The sequence below is a fragment of the Seriola dumerili genome, unplaced genomic scaffold (genome assembly GCF_002260705.1).
Source record: "Seriola dumerili isolate Sdu_G_001 unplaced genomic scaffold, Sdu_1.0 BDQW01000036.1, whole genome shotgun sequence".
NCBI classification, from domain to species: Eukaryota; Metazoa; Chordata; class Actinopteri; order Carangiformes; family Carangidae; genus Seriola; species Seriola dumerili.
The window spans coordinates 1,751,692-1,779,452 of record NW_019174291.1 but is presented as its reverse complement, the minus strand read 5'-3'; the positions used below and the strand labels follow the sequence as shown (position 1 = coordinate 1,779,452).

Here is a 27,761-nt window from a genome sequence, read left to right as displayed (position 1 = left end):
CAGCTGGCACATCAGAGTTTGGTGACAAAATGGAAATGAGCTCATGTGTGACTGCACAGTATGTTTCATCAAACACATCAAGTAGGTTCTTTAATCTGTCACTATAACTGAGCACCAAAATAACCTGAAGTGCTACAGAACGGTCTGGCTGTTGGAAACATCTGCACTGATGTGCTTATGCAAAAGGTTAGAGATGGCTGTCGAGGAAAAATACAAAAAAAACACAAATAAAAAACAGACATTGTCATGTCATTTACAGACATTGTGAACCAATGACCTGCATTAACTGGTCATAAGATATGATGTGATCTTCATCTATTATTATTTTTCTCTCTCTCTCTCTCATTCTTCTTCTTTCCTACTTCTTCCATTGCTGCCTCTCTCTCTTTCTCTCTCCCTAAACCATTCTCTGCAAACTTCACTTAGTGTGTATTTGTGTGTGTGTGTGTGAGAGAGAGCCATTCATCTCCCACCCCAGTCGCCTTCTATAATTACAATGGGCCTTCCTTCCTTCCATGCCAACTAATACTCCCCTCATTACAATGTGTTATAGTGTATGTCTGTGTGTGTGTGTGTGTGTGTGTGTGTGTGTGTGTGTGTATGTGTGTGTGTGTGTTTACCAAAAACACCCACACCTTGCTAATCACACACTACATCAGCTGTCACCTTTTTCCGAGCTGAAACAAGAAGCCTGAGGCATGTTCAAACACACACACACACTCTCATACTTTTCCTTCTATCTCCAAGGCATTACCCAAGCCCTAACCTAAACCTCTCTCATTCTAACGCACGCACGCACGCACGCACGCACGCACGCACGCACGCACGCACGCACGCACGAGCACGCACACACACACACACACACACACACACACACACACACACACACACACACACACACACACACACACACACACACACACACACACACACAGTTTCTGTAGAGGCTGTGTTTTGAGGTGATTGCTTTACATGTTTAATGCAGGGCCTGGCATGATTGGTGTGTATGTGTGTGTGTGTGTGTGTGTGTGTGTGTGTTGTGATCACTGAAGCCTGCCTTCATTTAGAGATTAACAAGATAACCTGATACATTAGATAAGGATTATCTGACAGACTCACACAAGCACAAACACAGAGAGATCGTCAGTACTAGCACAGTGACACACCACTGTGGTGCTGCAAATACACTATATGATAATGTAACTCAACTTCAAATGATGTATAACCTATGACTAATTCAATTAACACAGGGCTACGATTTACATTGCTACTTCCATTGTTGAATAAACTGCCTGTTTGTACTTAACCACTGTGTTTATGTAATATTGAAAAATGGTAACCACCACTGTAACCTTGTTTTATTTGACCGACAGACAATTTACTATCACATATGTCATCCAATTCATCAGTTTTGAAAATGCAAATTTGTTTTCTGCCAATCAAGTTATAGATTAATCTGCTGATTGTTGCACCTCTTAATTTATACTGTATGTTCTGCAAGCGAGTGTCAGTGAGACCCATTAAACCAATTCCAAACCTCCTGTATATGAATGAACACAAAGCTGGAAATACGTTTAGAGGAACTAAAACATCTGGGAGCGCAGCGGAAAAAAATGTACTAAAACTGAGTGTGGCCATGTTTCCAGGTAAAAGTGAAAAGGGTCTTATTGTATTTCTTGATTTGTCATGTATTTTGTTGATAAAACTTTTGAACGTCTCTGCTCATATTCCAGATTACAGTTAATGTACTGCAGTACTATTGGTAAAATGTGAACACACAATAAGGATTATTTTGCTAGTGTTCAACAACTACAGCTCCCGTGAAGTGTTACAGAGCTTCTGTGACTAAGGCTCAAGGGGGATGTTGCTGTTGGCTAAGATCCCATGAGTCTTTGCCATTGGCACGCTCTCAAGGCCTCATGGGAGCTGTTTATGCTCCAGTGTTACTATCCAGTACAGTGGTAGATACCCGGTGAGAGTAGACTATGGACAGAAGCATTTCAACTTTTCAGAAGGACCTGTTGAAAAAATTCAAGCTATACCTCATTTTAATTACTTAAGCAATGCAGTTTATTTATCTTCATAACTATTGATTCATTACCACCTGCATCATTATTACTGTGTAGCTGGTGTGTGTCACAGACAGGGCACAATGACGAAGGGATGGACGGAGGATGAAGAAAAAAGAGCTTTTGGGTGTGGGCTGACAAATCTGCACTGCAGAGAGGAATCTGTATTTTGGAGAAAGGGAGTAAAAGAAAAAAGCCGCAGGGGAGAGGTAGAGAGAGAAAGAGGAGAGTAAAGAATAAAGAGAAGGAGAGAAGGCGAAGAAAAGATGTGAAATTGTGGGGGACTGAAGAAAAAAGAGGAGAGGAGAGAAAGACAGGTAAGAGATCATCAATCATAAGAACATGGGAACAGGGATGAGAAAGAAAGAGAGTCGGAAGAAAGAAGTGAGAAAGAGGAGGAGAGTTGGACGGCCAGAGTGTGAAATGAAAGAGAGAAAGGAGACAAAAAGCGAGAGGGAGGGTCAGAAAAAGAGATGGATGGCAGGGAGAGGGGAAGAAGCCAGGAGAGGAGGAGGGAGGGAAGCTTAACAATGATCCGACTAGAAGGGAGAGAAATACAGCGGAGTGAGAGGAGGCAATTTATAAAGGAGTGGAAGAAGGGAACTAAAAGAAGGGAAGGGGAACATACAGAGAGGAAGTAAAGTGATGGAGAGACTCCTTTTTTTCATCAGTATCCTGCTTTAAATTCATCCACATATACAGACTCACAGCTTCTCCACACAGAAACGACTCTCCAAACAGAAGCTGTTCATTGTTTCTAGTATTTATGTTCTGTGTAATTATCATCTGTCACTACCAGTGGTTTATACTTGATTTGATCTGTAGTGTGCAGGCACGGAACACGTAGACGACGTCCTCCTGCACGTGTCTGGAACGCGTCCTCCAAGCAGAGTATAAATGAAAACAATGACCCAGCTGTGGTGTCTGCAGCTGTCCGTGGACTCGTATGACTGAGGCCTTATGCTGTCATCTTTCTTAGCTCTTCAGTCTCCTCCTCGACTCCTCTCTCCAACTCCTCTCAGCATTTGCAGGAACAGAACCCCATTCTACTGTGTAAATTTCTATCATTTCTATCATTTGATTATATGTATAATCTAAGCCCCCCAGTGGAGAGTTCAAGTTCAGCAAAATCCATGTCTGTCAACAAGCAAGTGTTCAATCCACTGTCTGAATCATCGTGCTCAGTAAGCTCCTATGTGACAAAGAAGCAATATTGCTTGATCTTAGTAAATACCAGATAATCAGTGTCTATCTGCTGCCGATATTCTTCAATCAACTGGCCACAAGATGACAAGAGCGGCACTGTGCAAAGATTCTAGCAAGGGTTTTGTTGGAGACAAAAATGTTCATTACCGTAACCTCCAGCCCTGCAGTGTGCAGACCCACTGAAAATTTGGCCTCACTCTGAGAGACCTCTTTGTCAAAGGATCTGTGGCCAGGAAGTCAATTCTCCTGTTACCATGACGGAAAATAGAGACAGAAGAGGAAAAGGAAGACCAGCAGCAAATATATGGAAAGAGATCCTTACACAGTGTGTGTGTGTGTCTCTGTGTGTGTGTGTGTGTGTGTGTGTGTGTGTGTGTGTGTGTGTGTGTGTGTGTGTGTGTGTGTGTGTGGTTTTGGAGAGGGTATGAGGCTAAATAGTGATGACGTTCCATCTGTGCACTGTCCTGACCTTATTAGGACGTGTTAACTGTTCAGTTGGAAAGGATTCTGTGTTTGTGTGTGTGTGTGTGTGTGTGTGTGTGTGTGTGTGTGTGTGTGTGTGTGAGACAGAGTACGAGAGGAGAGGAAAGAATGGAGGGAGAGCGGGAGGTACTAGGAAGTATAATGTGTCTTCTTAAACAAACACACAGACACGTCCGGACACACACATACACACACACACACACACACAGATTTGAGTCAAGTTCTCTTCAAGTCATTGCCAATTATATCCTTGTTATGGATCACTGTGTCACCTCACACACACACACACACACACACACACACACACACACACACACACACACACACACACACACAACTCATCAACTAAACTCTCATAAAGTCAATTAGTACTCCCCCACACCCTCCTCCCTCCAGCCGTCCGCCCACCAGTGTATCCAGGCAGAGGACATTCAAGATGACACACAGCAGACACCGCGCACAGAAAGGTATAGACACAAAACGATTCCTGTCACACACTGCGTGGCTCCGCTCAGCGTGGCACCTACTACACAAACACTGGCGCTGGCTGTCGGCCTGATATGCCAGCTTGAAATAAGACGGGAAGGTGGTGAAGCGGCGAGAGTCGATAAACATGTTCAAATATTCCTCAACGAAAGCGATGAAGGAGTCACAGCTCGGTTTACAGCCGAGTGAGTCACTGGATCAAAATGTCAACTTTGAACTTTTAAAGTCAAACTTCATCATACTCAAAATCTGCTGTATATTCAGTAACATTTCGTACTTTCATACATTCACCCTGATTTGGTTTTAATATTTTATAACAGTTTCACTGGATTGTTTGGGGGTTTGTATTGTGATACACTATTATTCCATTTTAGTTATAATATTCATTTTGACTTTCTGTGTATAATGTTATGTTTATCTATTTTGTCTGGTTTACTTGTGTTGGACGCAAATCAGCGGCTGTGCTCGCTCCTGCAACATGTCTTATCTCCCATAAATAAACAATCAAACAAACACAGAAGGGTAAAAACACAATACAAACACAGTAATGTTTTTCTGATCCACGTGTGAACTGGATGGATTGAGGAATCTTTTCACGGTTTTCTGAACAATATGATTTCATACTTTTAATATAATAATATTTCTTTGAATAGCATTTACTTTGAGTATCTATTTGCATTTAACTTCTCACCCCTGCTACTTACTGTCTTCTTATTAAAATAAAGGAAAACATGCCCATTGTAAGGATGTAGTCTACAAACAAATAAACCTAATTTCACGTATCAAAAATTCAACCTGTGTGTTGGGTGTGTATTTAACAAGAATTTGGCCTAAAAACAGTAGAAGATGCTGTCGTACTGGACATGAAGGAGAATTTTGCAAAGACAGAAATCCAGTAGCAAGAGGTGTGACGAACATCTCAGACATCCAAGTCAGACTTATTGATTTTGTGTCTTTTTCACACATAGGAACGATGTTAGATCTTTCTAATGGAGAAATATCGATTACGCTTCAATCATTTTCATCCAGTAACCGAAAGCTACTGGTGTGCATCAGTGTGTGTCGTTCATTGAAAGGAATGGATTGGGCTGTTGGACAAAAACATTCAGTGATATTGTATTGTCCCTGGAGATAATGCGGTTGTGGGTTGAAATTTCCCCGGGCTCACTGATTTGTATTCTACAAACAGACGGACTGGAAGCAAAGGGGAAATATGAAAGCCTCTGGCAAACAATGATTAAAGGTGTGTGTGTGTGTGTGTGTGTGTGTGTGTGTGTGTGTGTGTGAAGAAAGGCTGGGCAGGTAGTGAAACAGAATCACTGTGCACGGATGCTGTGTGTGCGTCTGAATCCGTTCAGCTGTTGTTACTGTTTGCACGTTCACAAATCTGTATGAAAATCAATCAAAAGATCGCAGTGGCTTTCACATTGGCCTGCCAATAGAGATAGATTCTTCCCTTTGTACAACAGACAAACCACCCACTTTGTGTTGCCACTTCCTATTACATCAGTTAACCACTGAAGACCAAGACAAAAAGACAATAAAAACAGGAGAGGTGTCAAGGGAACCCAGTGGTCCAGGATGCACAATCCACTACATCATTACAGCGTCTCTGATCCAGGTCTGGCTGCAAACCCCACAGAGGCTTGAGAAGAACTACAGAGCTTCACTTGTTAAAATCACACAGCTGACAAGTTAGGTGGGCAGCAGCAATAAGAAACCGTGATGAATCGTAGCTCAGTTAATCACATTATCTTGTGACGTTTTGACAAGATTTTTTTTTTGTATATCTGCATAACAGTGTCTGATAAAAACATGAACTGATTCAATTTATGTTTCTAACTTAGAGCTCTAACATGTTGCATATAGAGGTGGAGGAAAGAGAAGAGGAAGATGTTTTTACCTCAGCTGTCTGTCAACAGATGTATGATGATGATAATTATGATTACAGTATATTAGATCTGTAGTTCAAACTGCAGGTGTGTATGATAGGGTTGGGTGACTTGCTCCAAAATCATTCTGTTGGGCTGAATCTTAATGAGCAGTAACGACACAGGATGAATCATCATAACAACTTCTACAATTTACAAGAAGAGAAAACAGTATGGGCTCCACAAAAATGTCTTTTTGACATGAACGACAAACTTTGAAGGAACAACAGACCAGGAAGAGACAGAGACAAAATGAAAGAGACTTCTTAATTTTATGGGACTTCTGAGTTTAAATATGTTTTAGCTTTAGTGGCTGATGAAATGGCAATCACAGAGAGTTTAATTTACCATGACGAGTAAAACACACACACACACACACACACACACACAGTGCAGACATCTCATCTGAATGAGATACACTCTTCGAAATGTTGCTCGGAGGTAATAAAGTGTACTAAAATGTGATATAATGAGAGTAATAAGGTGTAAATAAAGAGGAGAAGGTAATTCAGCCTGACGACACAGTGACTTAGGGAAAATCACTTTGTGCAACACTGGAGAGAGAGACGAAGAAATCACTTGACCGTGAATCATTGTGATTATTATTCTAAAAACTCAGTCCTCTCATCCTGTTGGACGGCTGCCCCATGTTATTGCAGGTCAGTCGTCCAATCAGAAATACGACTCAGGTACATGGACAGAGAGACAATGGAGAGACGGATGATGAAGAAACAGTACAGATGAAGAACTTTTAGTTCCAGGTGCTTTTCTTCAGGAACTAAAAGGTTCCTGTGGCCCATTGTTGTCTGTGTTTCCACCCCGGCCTAAAGTCCTGGGAAGATTATACGAAAATTATTACTTGGCATTACATTATTCACAGCGCTTTGAGGACATAACATGAACGAAAATACGGGACAAATTGGCAACCCGAGCCACTCCAGTTGTTGTGGTTCTTTATTATTTTTTTGAAGTCCTGTTTCAGTTTTTTTCACCTTCTCCCGGACCTGTTTCGCGGTGTGGAAAATGTCTTTGCTGGCTCACTGTGAACTTTTAAACATAGCGGGTAAAATAAAATACAGAAAGTGCTCGACCAGTCAGAGATGTTCAGCACTGCAGACCACACCCCCCAATGTTCCTGAACCTTTGGAAAGTACTACCCCCCGACCAGGGACTTTTTTGGGGGTTGATCAATTACCCCGGAACTAAATTTAGACCCTGGTTCCTGCAGTGGAAACGCGCATAGTTCCTCAAAAGGTTCCTGGTTCCTGGGGAAAGTTCACGCAGTGGAAACCCAGCTTAAGGGACTGATTTAGGGAAGATGAATGCAAATACAGTGAGAGGCCGTTAAGTCAAAGATTTTAAATGAAAGAAAACAGATGGATGATGTAAGGAAAAAGAGCAAAACAGGAGAAGCAGAGATAGAAAGAAGATATTGTGAGAAAGAAAAAACAAACAGAAGGGAGCAAAGATAGAAATACAAATACAAATGCTATAAACATGGAGGTAATAGCTTCTTTGTCACTGGCAACAAGTCCCTGTCCTCTCGTTACATGCTGCTACATTACATGAAGCCCTGAGGGAAGATACACACACACACACACACACATCTGCTCACTGAGTACTCTGACACAGTGACCATCAAAAACACACATACATGTATTAGATGCATTCAGAAAGTGTTTGGTTTCCTGGCAATGGACAACCGCAGTGAGATGTTTAGTATTCAGAGAGAAGTGAAGGAAACCAGAGGACAGAGTGAGCTGGCTTCAGTAACACAGCAGCGTCTTCGTGACTCCCTCACTGAGAGTCTTGTTGGGTTTGTGTGTGTGTGTGTGTGTGTGTGTGTGTGTGTGTGTGTGTGTGTATCTGTCACCATGAAACATTTGTTCATGCATAAATATTCCTACACAAATGCACAAAGGTACCAGTGTACTTACCAAAACCAAAGTCATGGGGTCGTGGGGGTTCAGCTGCCCTGAAACAATAGAAATGTGATCAGTTAACACCCTGAACACAGAGAATTGATAGTTGACACATTTAGCAAACAAAAAATAAGTTAATCATTTATTTTTCATTTTATCCATGAAAATATAAACATTAACAAATCTACAATGCAACTAAACGAAAGTGCAATGTCACGTCTCAAATTGAGTACTTTGTGACATTTTCAGTACAACACACACACACACACACTTACACACTGCAACTCTGTATGCACACATACTACACACATGTACAATGTTTGCTGAGAGATCAATCTGCCACAGTGCAGAGTCTTTTCAATACCAAACCAATGTCTCTTCAGCCTTAATGTCCTGAGACACTCAGCCCAAACCAAACTGCCTCAGATCAATAAAGAACCTGTTAGGGGCGTCGAGTGGCGCAGTGGTCTAAGCAGGCGCCCCATGTGTAGAGGCTACAGTCCTCGCTGCAGTCGGCCCCGGTTCGTCCCGTATGTCATTCCCCCTCTCTCTGCCTCCCCATTTCCTGTCTCTCTATACTATCCTGTCCAATAAAGGCACAAAAGCCCCAAAAAAAAAATACTTAAAAAAAAATAAAGAACCTGTTTGTTTCTACTGTTTGGATGAAATGAGCTAGGATTAGGAGAATCAGTGGTCGATGTTTCTGTTGAACACAGAGAAATCCGGAGGTTTGTCTTGAGTATTCAGTGTGTGTGTGTGTGTGTGTGTGTGTGTGTGTGTGTGTGCGCTTCAGTGCCGATCACTCAGCACACACCAGGTTACACAGTTAAAGTTCAGTGGCTTTTCTTTCAAATCCTTTAAAACTTCAGAGCTCAATTTATTCTAGCAGTCATTGTTGTGTGTTCCTCACTCTGCCAAAATGCCTCTGTGAATAAAACACTACAGGAGAAGAATAAATTAAAGACAGAGAATCTAGTCTGAGAAAGCTTGGGAATTTGAACCTCTCTACGGGCTGAGGGGGCTGATGAGGTGACAGCTCGTTAAGCCACCTAATTTACCGACCTATCTGCCCGACTGTCTCTCCGTCTGATTCACTGACGCCTGTCCAACTTTCCTCTTATGGAGACGTGCCTGAGATAGTGATGAAGACTCCTCTCTTGAGAGAACAAGACCGCATAGATTGGATAATTGATTGGTGCGTACAAAAGAAAGAGAAAAGAAAGTGCATGTATGAGTGAGAGAGAGACACAAAGGACAAAAGAGGACAATGACAGAGAAAGAAGGAGGAGATGAGAAAGTGTAGAAAATATAATGAGAGAGGAGTATGTTCCTATACAATGTATTTCAAGCTCTAAAAGATGCATTCAAGTCTATACTCTCCTGTCAGGTCACAGATTTCAACAGAGGGCAGCTGCAGCCTTCAGCTTTGAACATTTCATTAGAGGCTTGGCAGATGGCATGACATGAGCAATAGAAACATTAGATGTCCAGATGTCCAGGTCAGGTCTGAGTTCTTTAATACTGGGTATCTGCTGATTCTGATACTTTTATTTACTTAAATGTTGATTAAATATGTATATGACACATTGAAATAAAGCACATCTCATTTTTTACAAGCTTCTTGATCCAAGTATTGAAGATCTTGGTTCAGAAGGATTAAAGGTCCCATATAGTCTAAAGGTAGATGCCCATGTGTTGTTTGATTATAGATCAGGTCTAGGTTCTAAATTAATACTGTGAAAGTATCAAAGAGCTCAGTCCACAGAGAAATACACACAGCCTGTATTCAGAGACTGAGCCTTAAAACCAGCTGTCAGGACTTCTGTAACTTTGTGATGTCACAACAAAGCAGTCACCGCCTACAGTCAAGGCCCAACCTTGCAGGATTTGGTTTCTCTGAGTGTTTAACTGTGTTTTACCTATCTGCCATATTTTTTATTTGATTACTCAGTAAACATTCAGCCAATCAGAAGAGAGGCTCAGAGCCTCCTCTCTTCTGATTGGCTAACCAACCTGTTGTTACCAGAGCTCCAGAGAGAAGCCTGACAGAGGAGATGTAAAACTACAGTGAGATGATTTTTGGTTCTTAAAACCACAAATATATATTCTTCAACACTTCAAATAAAACCTTAGGGACCTTTAAGTTTATTATCTTAGATTATTGATAGGATATGAATCAAAGTTTAACTAGGAGAATATGGCTCCTGAAATTGATGAGACGATCTGCTAGAGAGAATATGTCGATTTCTCACTCTCTCACTCTGTTGGAATTGTCTGAACTATAGAAACACTCTGATTGTACAGTGGAGAGCGAAGCTTCGTCCCTCAAAATTGCTCTTTGGACTCTTTGAGCACAGACTCCAGTTTGCTGAGAGCACTTAGCCAGACACCAGACAAATTAAATTTTGGTCAGCCATCAATTTACCCAGGGAATTAACAATAATTAGCAACAGCTGATATGATCTGCTGCCCACAATGTCTGACATTTCAACCGGTGAAAGCAACAGTCAGTGCCAGCAGAGAGGAAAAGCTGCTAAATTAATGTTTGTGATCTTTGCTAATGATAAACTGTGCTGTAGTTTAGTGAATCTGAGCTCCTAAGTTCTCCAAAATCATTTTTGTGCCCAAATAATTTTTCAAACACACTCTAACTTGCTCTCACATATGGAGTGAAATGCTGCGCTGTGGTAAAGGAGAATCAGGCAGCAATGCTAACAGGCTGAGGTGGAAAAAAAACACAGTAGAGTTCGGAAGAGAAAGGTTTTGATCTGCTTAATTCTAACCGATACAGTTTGAAGGCGGGGCCCACTGTCTCCTGGATTCCACTGGCTCCAAAGAATACTGACATCAATCATTGGTTGAGAGGGGCACCAAAGGACAAAAGCAATGAAAATGGGATATAAATGTTACAGATGACAATATTTCAGGCCCTTTAGGCATCATTCACACAGGATTATGACTAATTTAGCAATTGTAAGTGTACAAGCTCTTCACAACATTTAAAATATTCCTTAGATGGTTTTGCATCCTTGTTACCACCAAATGCAACAGTAGCAATAATTAACAACACCAACACCAACAGGAAGTGTTTTCAGTTGAATGGCCAATACGTCCTCCAACCTAAACAACCATAGAGGTCGTTTGTCCTTACCCTCGTATACAAGGTAAGGGAGCGTATCACATACACCGGACCTTCATCGTCATGGTTACAATAATAAATGCTCAGACTGGGTCGAGGTTGTGGAATGGTCATGCACAGGAAACAAGTTTTGTTTGTCGACCCATTCATTCACCCCAACCTCCTTTTAACACGGACTTCGTGGCTCGTTCTACCAGGTCACTTCCTCTTCTGCTCCCGTCATGATTACTACAGCCACTAGAGGTCACCTAACCTAAAAACACAACTACGGGTCATTATAAGCTGCTTGAACAGGTGACCTGTGGTTTTTACATGAGGACAGTCTCCACAATCTGGCTGCTTGGTGTGTTTGTGCACCAGACTCATCATGTTCATCTGACCAGAGTCATGCTATTGGCTAACTGCTATCATGTGTTACATCTTTGGTTTTCTTGGATTGTATTAATTAGCTTTCCCTCATTGTTACCGCTGCTTCATGCAACCTTCTGCTAAGCAAGAAAAACATAATTAAGAAGTTTAGATTCTGCCCACTCCCACGACATGTTGGTGGTGATATTAGAGACCTAATTAATTATCACATCACCAACTGGAAGCAACACATTTACATTTATTCTTGTAAGAATAAGATATGATTATGGAGCAAAGAAAAGTAAAAAAAAAAAGCAACATTTATTTTCTGAACTCTGTTTCACAGAGTAAGATAAATCTTTTGGACTCTGAAGGAAAAACTGAGTGTAAAGTTTGAGTTTTACTGTGTTTTAACCTTGTAAAGGGCCTTGCAACATGAACAATATAAAAGAAGAAGAATAAAATCAGCTATTAATTCAAAATGATGTATGTAAGCGATAACACATCCAGGTGTCCTGACTCTTATTTGCTCTCCTTATTTCCTCTCCAGAGCCAAAAATAGAGGATGTGCTTCATCATCAATATTTTAAGGTTTGTGGTCAGTTTAACCCATGTTTAGGTTAGAGAATTAACTATTGACACATCAAAAAGCAAAACTTCTTTACGGTACTAATCAACATATATATATAATCAACACCTGTCAGCCGATCAGAGACTGGTCATGATATGAGCAGATTTGGAATATGAGACAAACTATGGCAAGAGAGAGAGGACAACAGGCAAGAAAGACAAACAGAGAAACAGAAGAGAGTCTGCAATACATCATCACAGTGACATCAGAGCCACGGGCAGTTTATTGTGATGTAATGATGATGTATTAGGGAGAGTCTGTTTCTGCAGTGTGTGTGTGACTGACAGACTGACTGACTGACAGAGGACAGAGGAATAACAGTAAAAGAGATCATGAAAAAGAGAGTGGTCAACAAGGAGAGAAAGTAAGTACATTTGATGTTTCTTCCTTGTCTTGTTACTATGCTACTTTTCACAGGTCACACACACACACACACACACACACACACACACACACACACACACACACGGTGATACCTTCACTAACAGAGATGAAGGTCCACAGAACAGGTTGAACATTTAACCCTCAATGATTTCCTCTTCTCCACCCTGCTGCTCTCCAACCTGTTCACCCAACAGATCTGTTCTCACCCAGAGATACAACATAGTGGAAAAGCTCAAGGACAGAGGAGTCTTTGAAGAATTTATTATTGCGAGGGATGCCCCGATTGATCGGCCACCGATAATTATCGGCAATATCGGTAGATCGGCATAAATTCTCCTAGCCACCGATCACCTTAAAACTGATCACCTGTGGCCAATACTCTGGGAGAAGCTCTGTGCGCTGTGTAGTGTAGTCCCACCTCCCTCCTTGTTCAATGTGCCGGCACGCAAACAGACCACCAAATCAAAACATGTCGACCATGTGGAACTTTGACAAAGTGTGCGGGACTGATACAACATACACCATCTGCAATGCATGACAAAAATGATCGGCAACAGCTGTGGCTCGGCCAATCTGTATCGGTATCAGCGGCAAAACGTGACCGTGGTACCCCAAATTGTTGGTGGATGTTGGTCATCTTTCCATAATGTTTACTTTGAATTTAAACCATAAACAAACCACACCAAGTCTGATATGGACTGGACCAAGATCCACCTTTCTAGGTCAGGTAGTTTAGTCCGCATCAGAGCTGGACTCACATCAACCTAAACGAACTAAACCAAACACACCAGATTTCGTTCAATCAACAGGTTCAATGTAGTAGTAGGTAGTGTTATTGGAAATGTTGCTATACCATAATTTATCCAACGAATAACCACTCAGTTATTGCACAGTGTGTGTGATGTATCTTCCTTTCTTGCCTCAAGCAGCTGTTGAAAGGCAGAATGAGATGTCAAGTTTAAGGAGCCAAATTGAAGTTTCCTGTCATGGAAAATTGTGTGTGTGTGGGAGTGTTTGCATGTGTGTCTGTGTGTGTGTGTCTGTGTGTGAAGAAGACAGGTAAGAGGCAAAAGACAGGTAGAAAGTTCAACCTAGAACTCTAATGAGACGTGCATACTCTCACCCTGCGATTCAGGCTCATTAAAACATATTGCTACTCTTGTCATTCAGGAAACCATTAGCTCTGAGCCTGTGGGTCGAGACTCACAGTGCTGTTAAAGAAACGGTAATGAGGAGACAGAGATGGGGATAGAAGGTGGACGCATAGATAGATACCTGGTGTGGGACGTGACGACAGGGAACAAGAGTCTGGATTCTGTTGATCCCTCGGCCAGACACGTGGAGCAGAAGTCTTCTGCATTTACTCGTCAGTTTCCATAAAGATTTTAGTTTGTTTGTTTTGCAGGGAAGCTGTTTGAGGGAAACTGAACAATAAATGCAGATGTTTTGTTTCTGATGCAACAGGAAGACAAACAGAAAGGACCTGAATTAAACGGCACGTTCCAGCTCATGGGCCACAGCAAACGGCTTTTTACGAAGGTGTGAATAAGTGTGAGAAGATGGAAACTCCCAAACTGCACTCTTATAATGTGATTGGAAGTGAGGCGAGGCGCTGCTCTGATTACAATGCTAACACCTTTTACTAGTTATTTTGTTCATCTTAATCTGAGTCACTAGATAAATTAAGACACTACTCAAAACATACTTGTATAAAGCAGCTTTTGATTCTTGATTTCAAAGCTTTTATCTTTGGTTTTTTAATTTGGGTTTCATTTTCTTTTGTCTGCTTTATTGATTTCATTGTTTCTTGTTATTTGTAATCCCCCCATCATACTCACCCTGCTAATCAACTCTTTGTCTCTCTGCTGTCTTTTATTGCTTTGATTTGTTTTTATGTTTGTACAGCACTTTGTAACTCTGGTTTGAAAAGTGCAATATAAATAAAGTCATATTATTATTACTAGTCTTCTCATGTGTGTGAATTTCTTGCTGTGATTTTACTCTGTACACACCTCACAAAGACCAGTGTGTGTGAACTATCTGCAGTTAAAAACAAACAAGTGAAACATAGTGGTGTTGCACAGTGGATTAACAGTAGATTAAAGATAGACACAGTAGATTAAAAAGGTGCAGCATGAGCAGCAGTTGTAGTAAAAACATTTTGTGGGGTGACAGCAGAAAAAAACAGAACGGTTCTCACGTTAATAACTAAGAATAATTAGTAATGGAACTTGCACTAAGGTGCTCTGTCAACTTGTCTACGTAAAAAAAAAAAACCCAAAAAAACAACTAACAAAGCCTTTCCTTTATCTTCTGATGTGATATTCATGAAAAAGCTGCACCAGCCAACTTCCCAAATCTTCACAGTTACACAGAAGACTGAGGAAAGGAGGCAGAGACAGAGTCTGTGCACGTCTTCACCAGACAGCAGAAGACAAGAAATGTGACTGATTTCAAATACTCACTATTTCACCGGCCTGGTAATTAATGGCCTGGTTTCTTCTCTTCTTCTCTCTGATGACACGTGTCAGTCGGGGAATATCACCTTCATTAGTTGTAAATGAATAGTAAAAAACATTGAGGGCTATTTAACACATACTTATTAGATTTACCTTAACCATATAAATTTGGTGAGCGGGGAGTTCGGGTTCCTGCCAGCTGGACAATGCTCTATTCTGTCATCTTAATCAATCAATGACTGCACCTTTTATCCCCAGCACATCACTGAACCAGTGCAGAGAGCGGCCATGCATGCAGCAGAGCTCATTTAACAAGGGAGCTGGAGGGAGATTGACAGATTGGAAAAGATAGATTTATTAAAGGGAGATACAATGGTTGATAATTGAGGATTCTGCTCGCAATGGAAGTCCGCCCCCCCCCCTGCATTAGAGGTCAGTCCACTAGTGAGAGAATATTTCTCATTTTCAGGACATTGCTGATGGTGCTGAGGTCTACACTTAGAGGAAGGCAGAAAGGAGGAGGGGTTTGCTGAGAGCCTGCCAGTAAGAACTGCTCATTTCTTGCACATTGAGAAGCAGGGAATACATTAGTGCTAGCACACTAACTGCCTGAGGTCCCAGTGTGTTAACACCGAACCAGAGCAGTCAATTACCAGTTCTCCACCACAGAGTGTAACAAAAGCTTGATATCCTCATTCAAAGAGCAAAAGAAAGGGTTTATGTGTTGTTTTAGTGGTTATACGTCCACTTAGAAAAAAAGAAGCTGTACATCCATTATGAGCTCAGGCCAAAAGAGCATTTCAATCCCCACATCCACAACCACAGACAGAGCAATTTACACGACTCAGAATGAGGTCACCAGCAGTATCAGCCTGCTCAGTGGTAAGAGGAATGTGTTTAGTCCTAGTGATTATAGCCCCCGAGACCTTTTTAGAAAAGCTTATTTCTCTTATTTTTTCTCTTCATGTATTTCTCCTAAATTCAGCCCAAACAGGGACTTTAATTTAGAAAATAAAAAAGACAAACTTCTGTGATGAGGAGGTTAGTAATGCTCTCTTTGATTTTCTACTTGCACAAGAGATGTAAAACCTCCCTCTCTATGTCCTCTGCAATGCACTCTGCTTATTCTCTGGTAATAAGGTCAAGCAAAGGAGTTATTCCAAAAATACACAACCAGTGGGACTTTATTTAGTTTTCTACTGGCATGTTTAGCTTTTCAGCTGCAGGCTGGTTTAAGCAATAACAGACCACTTTCCTGGACTTCACATTTTCCTGGATTAATTCATTCTGATATGCTAATACCAAGGGTTCAGCTGAATTTGACACAGCACACTGAAACAAAGAAAATAGATTAAGAGGAAAGTTAAATTGAGTATGGCCATCTGCCTCCTATAGCTTACCATCACAGTGCGCTCACTCAGGCAGGATACTAACTGAATTACAGCCGTGCTTGTGTTTTTTTCCGCTAGTTGCTCTAGATAAACTCAGTCAGCTCTGATGCTGCTGTCATGGATTCTCTCTGATGTCTGATGTCCCAAAAACACTGGAGACAGGGAGGTTTGTGAGCCAAGTGTGTCTGCAAAGTGCAAGATGAGGTAAAAAAGTGTAGTGTAGAGACAGAAATATCTTTGATTTGTTTACAGGCCACAGCTGATTGTTCAGTTTAATGGAGGAAGAAAGGAGGCGGATTTACACCGATAGTTGAACATATGGTCAGTTAATTAGAGACTATGGCTATGTTAATCTGCCCTTTTCATTTATATGTTATTAATTTGCTCTTTTCCTCTCGTTCATAGACCTCTGAGGATCCTCACTGTGGGCGTGGCCTGATCTAGCGTGTTGACCAGAGAGTCGATATGATCATTTCTTTTGTCAGCCGTTCACTCATTCATCACTTAACTCTCGCTCTCTCCCGTCACACTGAGTGATGCTCACTTGCCTGGAGTTATAACCTCTCTAATATGTGCGTTAACAATCTTACCCAGCATGTGTGATTCAAGCTCACTTCCCTGACAGTTGGTTAGTTAGTTAGTTAGTTAGTTAGTTAGTTAGGCTTCTCTCTAATCAACTCAAGGTTTAGTGTCATTTCTGACTTGCAGGAAGGAATGAAAAGAAGTCATTTTAATAAGAAACTGCATATTTCATTTGGCTCAGTGAAACCATAACCTCAAGAAGACTAGCAAACACTTTGTGAAAGAAAATCAGGAGAGAAATACAGCAAACAACCTTCTGTTACTGGCCATTGCATCTTTTGAGTATACTTAATGCTAAAATCTGTTCAAATCTGTTCGTGCTTTTTGCCAACACATTTAATAAAATGTGATTTTGCTGTAGTGAGAGGGTATGATTCCCAGCAATGCACTCTCATGGGTTACACCAAGTCTCGCCTTCACCACTCTGGGGTCATGAAGGTGTATATCCAAATGTATTTTAATACTGAAGGAAATCGGTACAGGCTCAGCTGCACTACATCTACTAAACTGTTTATGGGCCCTATCTTACACCCGGTGGAAAGTGCAACGCAAGTTTTGTTTTTGCTAGTTTCAGACTGATGTAGTTGTCATTTTCCCGTCCTGTGCTCACGTTGTTTAAGTAGCAAATACACTTGCACCCATCTGTGCACCCACGGGTGTGCTGGTCTTAAAGTGAGGTATGGTCAGGCACATCGTTGGTGCATTGCTATCTTGAGGCCGCAGAAAGCGAATGCGCGATTGACCAGCAGAAACCTGGTCTTAAGTCAGTGGCACAGTATTATTGTTATTTTCAGGCGCATTATCAATGTGCCAACATAGGCGGGAGAACAACCTGCATACATTCTTCCTGTTATACACAAGCAGAGTTTGCCACAGTGTTTCATGTTCATCACCTACACTAAATTTTAGGCCCACCAGTTTCATAATGAATCTAAAGTTTATTCACACTTCTCGTAATAAACTTAAAACATGTCTAACATGCACAGTGCGTTGATTCGCTCAGTCCCTCTTTTCTCTTCAAGGCGAACAGAGCTGCTGTGTGTGCCAGGACTGGACTGACCGGTCAGTCACAATATGTGATCAACTCCCCACAAGTAGACTCTGAGTCTGTCCTATAAGTTTAACAAAGGAAGAACAATAACTCTCCAATGATGAATCAATCTATACGTGACAATGGTAATAGATAATGGATAATGAGTCAGTATAAACTGACCTGCTCAGATCTGACAGAGAGAAATATCACTGTGCTGTGTGTGGTTGTGTGTCATTGGTATTAGAGGGTAAATGTTCTGAGGTAAGAGAGGAGAAGGAACAGACAGATTCATCATGTGAAAAGTAAATTCATCATGCTGATAGCAGGCGCTTCATCACACAGTCTGGTATATTTAACACCTTGCTCAAGAACATCCTGACTCTAATGCTTACAGAGGCAACACACTCTACACTGTAGGTGCCTCCACAATATGGTACTTCACAACTAGTTACCTCCTCATTTGTTTCTTTCTCTCTGTTCTTTCTTCCATTTTTATTCTCTCTCTTTCTCTCCCACTTTCTATCCCTCTGTCAGTTCCTGCAGTACTCTTGGTTTAGCAGGACCTTCCATTAAAGTTGAAAAACTCTGAACAGCTTTCACTTTCCAAACCAAGAACCAAATGCTGGAGATGCTGGTACTGTAACAGCTTGAGATGCCTGTCATTTTTACTTATTGTCTAAATCAGTTAATATGTTCTCACAACAGAATATTAAACAAAATGAGCTTTTCTGTGCTGTTGATGACTCCTGTCAAAGACAAGGAGACATATTACGAAGCTGCATGCGTCTAACGAATGACTGAGTGTCTCCAGAATGAATACAGAAACATGCAGGTCACATATTGACTTTCTCTGTGAATTAACATTGATTTTATGATACTCGGAGCTGAGGCGGGACCTGAGGAGAGTGTGCATGCCTGTTAGCAATATTGTGTGTTTCAATTAGCAAAGGGTGGGTAAGAATTGATTTATGTAGTGCTGTTTGGATTCTGTGTATTCAAGATTTAATTTAAAATCAAAGTCCACAAAAAAGGCTGGTTTACATAGGTGATGATAGTATGACAGAACAAACAAGCCCACCTGCAGCCAGAAATTAATCAACCTGAAATTTAAAATAATAAATAAAATCCCATCCCACTTCTGCGTACTTTAACCTTGGACCCAGTTTACCATTATATCAGTTACTCCTGTCACCAGAAAATAACTTCGCAAATTAAGATACATTTCTGACCAGAACAAAGTCATGACATAACTTGCTAACAAATAATCAGCTGTATGTACCTTGTGTTTAGAGTGCATGGAGAAATTTAAAAATCACCTAGAGGAAAACGTGAATGCTGCGGGTACTGGTGCACTTCAGCCTCTTGTGGTTGAGATGTATATTACAACAACAAACACTTCCACTTGTCTCTCAGGGCTTGTGTAGACTGCAGAGAAAGAGATTCATTTAGAGAAGCAGAGAGGAAACGCTGGGGACTCGTACAGGAGCTCAGGCAGAGAGGTGAGGGGTAAAAAATAATCTTTCATAAAACTATAATGTTATCCGGAGCCGGGTTCATAAGATTTAAAAGAATGAACATATGTCTACTGCTGCTGATACTTCTCATATTACTGTTCTTATTACTTCCACAGTTATTACGCGCTATTATTGCTACTAAAATGCTACTATATTATTCTACTACACTGACACTACAGGTATTGCAGCTGCTGCTACTACAACAACATGTACTTTAATATACTACTGCTAGCACTTGTAGAATAATACTTTACTGATCCAATAAGCACTACTACTGTTTCTGTGAACCAGTTCAGTCTTAGTTCTTAGCTCTCTCTTCTTTTGTTATTTTATGCCCCTCACGTTTTATTTATTTATTTAAATTAATTACTCAGTTATTGGACACTTGAACCTCATAATTGTGCCCAATGCTCCATGCCAATAAAGAAAGTAAGAGTGTTTGTTGAGTAATAAAAAGTAAATACCATCATGGTTCAGTTTGACCCTGTGAAGGTTATTTTTTATGAAGTTATGTTTCAGGTTGTTATTATACAGGTAATTAACCACATACATTATGTCCCTTATAATTTTGCCTTCAGGGCCACACCTAATTATTGTTTTAATTATATTCACCTTTCAAATATTTTTCCCATCAACAATATGTATATTATAGTGATAAAATATAAAATAGTAAAAACACCATCATCATTACATTCCAGAGCCAAAGTTGTTGTCTTATTGAATTACTTATTTTGTCCAAAAGCAAAAGTCTGATATTAGCAAAGACATAAAAAAGTGTAAAACATCAAATCCTCACATTTAAGAAGCTGGAGCCAGTGTTGCTTGATAAATGTGTGACTATGAATTTACTGTCAGATGACTTATTGATTAACTGTTCAACCACTAATGCCTTTTGTAACTACTACAGTTAGGACTAGTACTAATTCTAACTAGTTGTTTCATCACAGCTACTACTAAGCACTTTCAGACAAGACAAAAAAAAAAAAAAACGACAATGAAAGTCTTGAAGCCTCCAGAAAACCAGGTTTGGGAAGTTTAACAGAGTAAACATAAGCTCTTAACTCTGTAACAAAACCATAAGTAAATCTTTTCCTATCCCTAAATTCTATTTTATTTACATTTCATCTTGTCTTTTTTCTCTCAGCCAATCACCATCTTTTACCATCTGTGCAAGTTCCCCTAAATGTGTGTGTTGTGTGTTGGTGTGAGTGTAGGGTCAGGTAGGTTTGTATAGTCCAGGTGGTCTCTCAGTTGGTGCCTTGTTCATCAGGATGTTGTACCTCCATGCACTGATCACCCTCACACTTCCAGGTCACTTCACACACACAAACACACACTATCCAGATAGCACAATACACCCACACATATCTGTCAGGAAACACCTACACACTTGTAAAAGTCTTTCCTCAGCAGATTTATCATACATTCAAACGGCCCTCATCTAATCAGCATTTCCACCTCAAACCTTGTATTATTACACAGAGCTGGGATGATATGATTATCTCTATTGTTAATTACGGTAATTCTACAAGCACTGTGATTTGAAATTTTGATTAATTGTGATTTTTTCTTACTTTTTTAACACTGGACCATGGGAAAAAGTTGAATCATACAGTTCTAAAGATTATGTACATAAGTTATATTTCCAAAAACATTGCACATCACGTCAGTCAGGCTTTCTGAGTTTTATTTTAGCTGCATCATTGGCTCTGTCTTGGCCATAGGCCAATATAATAGTCTTCTACCTGTTAGTTAAATTAAGTACTGTTACAATAGAGTTAAATAGATTACTGTTACAGTTAAGATAAAGTAACTATTGTTACTAATAGTTACTACAGTTATAATTTATTTTAATAAACTACTGTGATAATGAAATGAAAGAAAATGGAACGACTAGTGCTTTTATTCTGAAGCACGAAGCTTGTCTCAGGCTGGAAGTGTTGATTTAGCTGCTGCGAACTTGAAGCTGGTTAATAGACCCCAACACTTTGCAAACACAGCTGATTCAGAGCTAAACGCCTTATTATACAATGTTCACACTTCTTATTGGTTAATAAATGGTAATTACATTGTGAATTATTTTGGACATTAAGTAACTGATGTATGAATAACACAGCTGTTTACTCTCCTTGTGTCTTTTTCCATACTGTGCAGGTGTGTACAGTCGGGGCCTGTACGCTACATTTTCCATAAGAGCCATCTGCAGTCTGAAGGTCCCACTGGACTGGAGTCATATCCGTGTCTGTCTGTCTGTCTCTGTGTGTGTGTGTGTGTGTGTGTGTGTGTGCGTGTGTGTGTGTGTGTGTGTGTGTGTGTGTGTGTGTGTGTGTGTGTGTGTAGCAGCTGTTTCATTATGGGACAGTATGCACAGTATATTTATGTTCAATGGGACCTGGAGGTTATAATTCCTGGGAAAAAATCTCTGCTTCAGCTATGTGCTCATCAACTGCTGTCCATACTGCTGAAGTGCCCCTGAGCAAGAAAATGTAACGGTGGAAGTCCCTTTGGATGAACAGTGGCTGTCCTGTGAATAGGGATGGAAATGGGGAAAAATTAAATTGGGTGCATGCATGAGTGCCTGCATCTGGCCAGTGGCTGAAGCAATTCAATGCAAGCAGACAAACAAATATGAATTCTAATATGAGTAAAATGTCAGCAGATGTTGCTGCTTTAACTTTTAAATTGGTAAATTTATATTTACCAATTCAAATATGTCTGTCCTTCTGTGTTTGCACACTTGAACTGATACTGAGAGGTGAGAAGACTTTTTGCCTAAATATGAAACAAATATGTTTGAAAAGATACGTGTCATGAAGTTGTAGTAAAATAGAATATTCTGTACATTTGCTGCCAAACTGAGGTTACTGCAATGTAATAGAAGAACTGCTGTAATCCTGCTGTGGTGCAAAAGTTACAGCATGACTCAACCGGATTTGTTATTGTAGCACTGCATTTATTAAAATGAAAGTTGCTCAACAGATTCATACGCCCAGAAAGCTTCTGTGGGTTTAATTTATTTGGTCCATTGAGTATTTTTATTTGTCCTTTCATGTGACCTGTAATTGTGACTGTGGCCTAAAATCTCTGGCAGCTTGACTCAAGTATCTTAAACAACTGTTTTTTGGCCCTGCCAGAAACACACAGCATGATCATTAGGCAATGTATCATCTTAATGTTTGTATGTAGCCGCAATAAAACAAGCTTCTACTACAGAGAGTGCCATTTAGATACATTTTAAGATGATGCTACCTAAACTCAGACTTGATCAAATTTATTTTGTGAATGATTGCGATGATGACAGAAATACAACTGAGTCTCTGCTGAGTTAATCAAATTGTACATTCAGAGTTTTAATCAGCTGTTCAAAGTCACTTTTGCTGGCAAGGACCTGCGATATGGCCGACATGGCTGCGACAGGGTGAGCTCGGTCACCTAACAGGGCCCTCTACAGGGTTTTATGAATCACTGTCATAGATTAATCTGTTCAAAACATAACTTCTACGCTAATTAAATTTAGCTGGGGTAATCTGTCATGCTTCTGATATGTAGAGCTGAATAGAGCTGAGTGATTCATGCAATCTAATATGGCACCAACATGCAAGGAGAGGATGCAGCACCAGGCTGTGTCGCAACACAACAACAGAGGCTGCATCTATTTTTTAATTCTATTACTGGTATGTAGGCTGTAATCTCAGTAGTGTGTTACCCCCTCAGCCCAAGTGACGTTAGTAATACACTTCTGCATATCGCCACAGCAACAGCGCTGGGGAGGATGTAGCATGATGCAACACATGTTATCCAGTGTTATGCAGGTTTAGCCAGCACCCACAGCATGGTGATCCTGTTATATACAGATCCAGTCGCCTTTGAGGTTTTTTGCTTCTGTGAGAGATGCAGTAGAAGCAGAAGATGCTGAGGACTCGAAGCGGGGTTGTGAGCGACAAATATGTGGTTACTGTTGTTTTTCCTCAGTAACAAGCAGCTATTGATCTAATGAAGGAGGGTCAAGTCTGTACACTGTTGTGACGTTTAAAGGTACTTAAATTGAATAAAGATGTAAAGCACACACACAAGGTCAAATATGAAAAATGTATTCAACTACAATTACTGTGTCACAGTTGTATGGCTCCACTGATCAGTCACACGCTCTCCTTCTGTTCCTAAGTCACAGTGTTGAATAAAGCCATGACTTTCTGCTTCTGCAACCTTCCTCAACAACATATCAGATGAAGGATTCTTTTATTTCTGGCCCTGAGATAGAGCCAGGCCTTTTTCTTTATCTTATCAAAAAGAGATGCTGCACCATTATTAACTTTTCTCTCTGAAGAAAACAAAGTCAGGGGAAAACGCAGGCTGGACAACTTATTCACTATGAAACATGAAGACAGATCAGGAATAAAGCAGCACACCTGTACTGCTCCAGTTCAAAAACATTCACACTCTCCTACGCTGCTCCTCTCTACCTGCAAATAATTCGAATCTTTTGATTCAATATACATGAAGACCGGCTGAGTCAAGTTCAGTGCGTCAGGACAAGTCTGACGATCTCAGGGAGAGTGTCATTTAGAGGAGAGCTCTCTTTAAACAGCTTTCACGCTTCCCTTCATTTCACAGGTTCCAGTGTAGATTATTGTTCCATATGGAAACCAAACCCAACTGCATAGAGGCAAAATAAAAAAAAACAGCACAGTAGGAACAGTAGGATACCAAGGCTCTTGAACTTGTGTTGAATCATTCATTTGAAACAACATACTCACACTTCATCAGAGAACAGGAGAACAATGACTCAGCGTAAAAACCCAGAGACGTGCTTCTTTCAACTAAATCTCTGCAAACCATAAAAAGGTATTTTCAACTGAAGTCTGACTCCTGCAGTGAGCACTGAAGTTAAACACAGTGCAGAACCAAAACCACCCGAAAGATATGTGTTTCAACTTTGCACAGGAAACATTAAGACACAGGAATTCAGACAGGTAGTGTGATCAGTGACAAAACACAGCAAGGCAGCTGTTGAGATAGGCATTATGAAGTCTTAAATACCTAACTATTATGTAAAACTGTGTTCTTCATACAAATGTAGTGTGGGCCTTAGGCTGTAGTGCGTTCACAAAAATCGTCTCAAGCAAGATTTGGGGAGACAAAAAATGTGAAATGTGAAATCTTATCTGCCTTGAACTGACAGTAGCTTTACAGCATCACAGTTTATTCACTGATAATGCAGTAATTTCTAGTTTAAGCAGCAGAGAAAGAAAATATCTAGAGTGTTTACTGTACAATGTTTTTGGGACACAGCTTGAATTTCATTTTTTGTGGTGGCTGGTGGGGTGGAAAGCTTCAGATTTATTAATACTGAACTCTGCACTTGTTTGGATTTATCTCTTCGTGTGGGTCGCGGATGGTTATCAGAGACACTACAGTTTCATTTTGGGCAAATTGGAGTCTATGGCATCTCAATTGGGTTTTGGTGATTGGACGAATAAATTGGATTTAGGCTATCTGTCAGTCACCCTGACTAACAGGAACATTTAGTCTACTATCTCTGTCTCACAAAGAGAAAGTGGAAGCATGTACATACGTACATACACAGTGACAGAGAGGCTATAAAAAGGAGCTCTGTGCTGTTCATAACATAAATAATAACAGACACTGAGATGATCATTTGTTTTCTTAATTAGAATATTTGATTAAGCCAATCTTGTGGATTCCAGGGAAAACAACCTTTTTTTGAATTATAACTGACACACACACACACACACACACACACACACACACACACACACACACACACACACACACACACACACACACACACACACACACACACACACCTGTCTCTCTCTTTAACTGCTCCAAAATTAAAACAATAAAAATCCAATGAACTGTAAAAACCCATGTCCGCGGGCAGACAGATGGCTGCTGCTGTGATGTTTGAGTCGGGTTCCATTTCCAAATTCCAGACAGACTCAAACGGTGACTGTCCTTGTGACTGCACTGCCTGATGATCAGAGAATAAGTAACACAGGTCATTTATTGAGCCTTTAAACTCAGTGCTGCTGCGTCTTTAATCCCACTGCCACTCAGTCCCGCTGTGTGTGTGGGACTGAGTGTGTGTGCATCATGGGAGAGGTGTTTGGGCGCATACAAGATTTCCTATGTGTTCAAGGTGTGTGTATGTGTGTACATTATTTTACATGCTTGCAGTGTATCATATGGTGAGTGCATCCTTGTGTGTGTATCAAAAATGCAATGTGTGTGTGTGTGTGTGTGTGTGTGTGTGTGTGTGTGTGTGTGTTACTGTTGAAATTCTAACAAGTTATCAGCTGGTCGTCCTGGTCTTTCACAACAGTTACCCAGCAGCTAATGAGACACTCCCAGCAACACCTGCAGGAGCTCACAGCATGGGATCAATCACACACACACACACACACACACACACACACACACGCACACTTACAATGTGCATATGTGCCTGAACACACTTTCATGCAGTCCTTCGTGTAAACACAATTTAAAAAGTCTGCAAACATCAAGCAAAATCTGTTTTTCATAAGCCCACAGTTCTCTCTTAGAAACCCAATCTCTCTTCTTCACACACAATCGCAGATCCTCACACTTTGTTTTCCTGCTGTTCACTTTGCTTTCTTGTTTTTCAGTTTTTTTTATTCCAATAACTCTCAACTCTTCCTTTGTTTTTTTTCTTCTTTTTGCTGAACACTGCCAGCTATGTTCAGTACAGTGTGGTTATAATGCACTGAGACGGGTCGTAGATGCATTTAAATGAATACACATCATCTCTGTCCATTTAACACCATTTAATTCACCTCAACCACAATGCTCTATGATGAGATGTAAAAAAGTTTCTCAAATGTCAACTCCAGCACCAGGCCGTCAGAAACAGCACCGGGCTGCTTATGTTGGCATAGAGACCACATTCACGCCATAACAGGTAATTATGCACCTGTGGGTGCAGAAAAAGAAGCTGCTCCACAACAGCAAAGGTACCACTGACCAAACAAGATTTAGATCAGCTGACATCCACACTCATCCACATAGGTGGATGAGAACTGAGGGGTTTAAAGATTTGGGTTTTAAGGTGAACTCAGCCCACTGCAGCTCTTTAACAATAAGATTTTTAAATCAGTTGCCACATTGGAGGCCTATGACGAGAAGCCAGCATAACAGTGATGTAGTCTTTCTTTTGGTGCCAGGGAAAACTCAGGCTGTGGATGGGACACAGGGGACTAATACTATTATATACAATGAGAAGCTACAGTAGTCCCTGAAAAAAAGCAGTGAAAACAAGAAGCAACGGAAAGACTTGATTTTGGAGAATGTCTCAACTGGATCTGACAACTAAAATGATTTGCTTCTCAAAGTTGAGATCAGACTGAAAAATGAAAAATATGTGTTATAAAGTGCTGAATTCTGAAAACTCTGATTGGTCACCATCATGGAGCTCTGAATCCAATTTACTTTATACATCTATGCTTCCCATCATTCATCATCCTTTGCTCTTTGTCCTCTCCTCTCCTCTTACAGATGGTCCACTAATGATAAAGCAGAGCTGAGCAGGTCAGAGGAATGAGAATAAATGGAGGGATAAAATTACCAGACACCTTTACCACAGAGTGATTGAAGAGATGGATGCATGAGCAGAGTAAACGGAGTGAAAGAAAAATTCACAGACATTGTCCTGTAACTGTCAGGTCATAGGTCTGAGTCCTGCAACAGCCTGTCACAGTTTTATCTCACCGTGCCACACATCTGGTTCTAACAGGTGTTAGGTGTAAAGAAACTAAAGTTAGCCCGCCGTTCCTTTACCTCTCCCCACTGCCTCTTAATCCATCACATCTGCTGACAGCTGAGACAGCAGCATTTAAATCTCTCAGTTTAAATTATCCCCTTTTCATTGTATTCCCCCTTCATAAAATAAAATGCCCCTATCTCACTGGCACTTAGCCCACATCGAAATTAAGCCATGAATCCTGCTCACGCTCAACAGCAGCCTGCTGGCTCTGACACAAACAGAAAAGCGTTGACCACACAGCTTTTTAACTGCTGCACCCACAGAACAAAGTCCAAATCTGCACTTACACAAAATAATGACCACTTTCAGGGAGTGTGGATGGTTAAGTGATGAACGGATGAAGATGAAGAAGGGACAGGTGAAGACAGACTGACAG

General features: G+C 40.7%; 1 protein-coding gene across 1 annotated transcript in view; it reads right to left on the bottom strand.

The window, feature by feature from the left end:
• Nucleotides 1-27,761, bottom strand: part of LOC111216868 (sodium/calcium exchanger 2-like) — a 165,952-nt gene that overhangs the window by 102,087 nt on the left and 36,104 nt on the right. Inside the window, exon 2 of the mRNA XM_022738504.1 lies at nt 8,113-8,150. The gene's annotated coding sequence lies outside the window, so the exon portion shown is untranslated. The remainder of the gene's footprint in view (nt 1-8,112; nt 8,151-27,761) is intronic.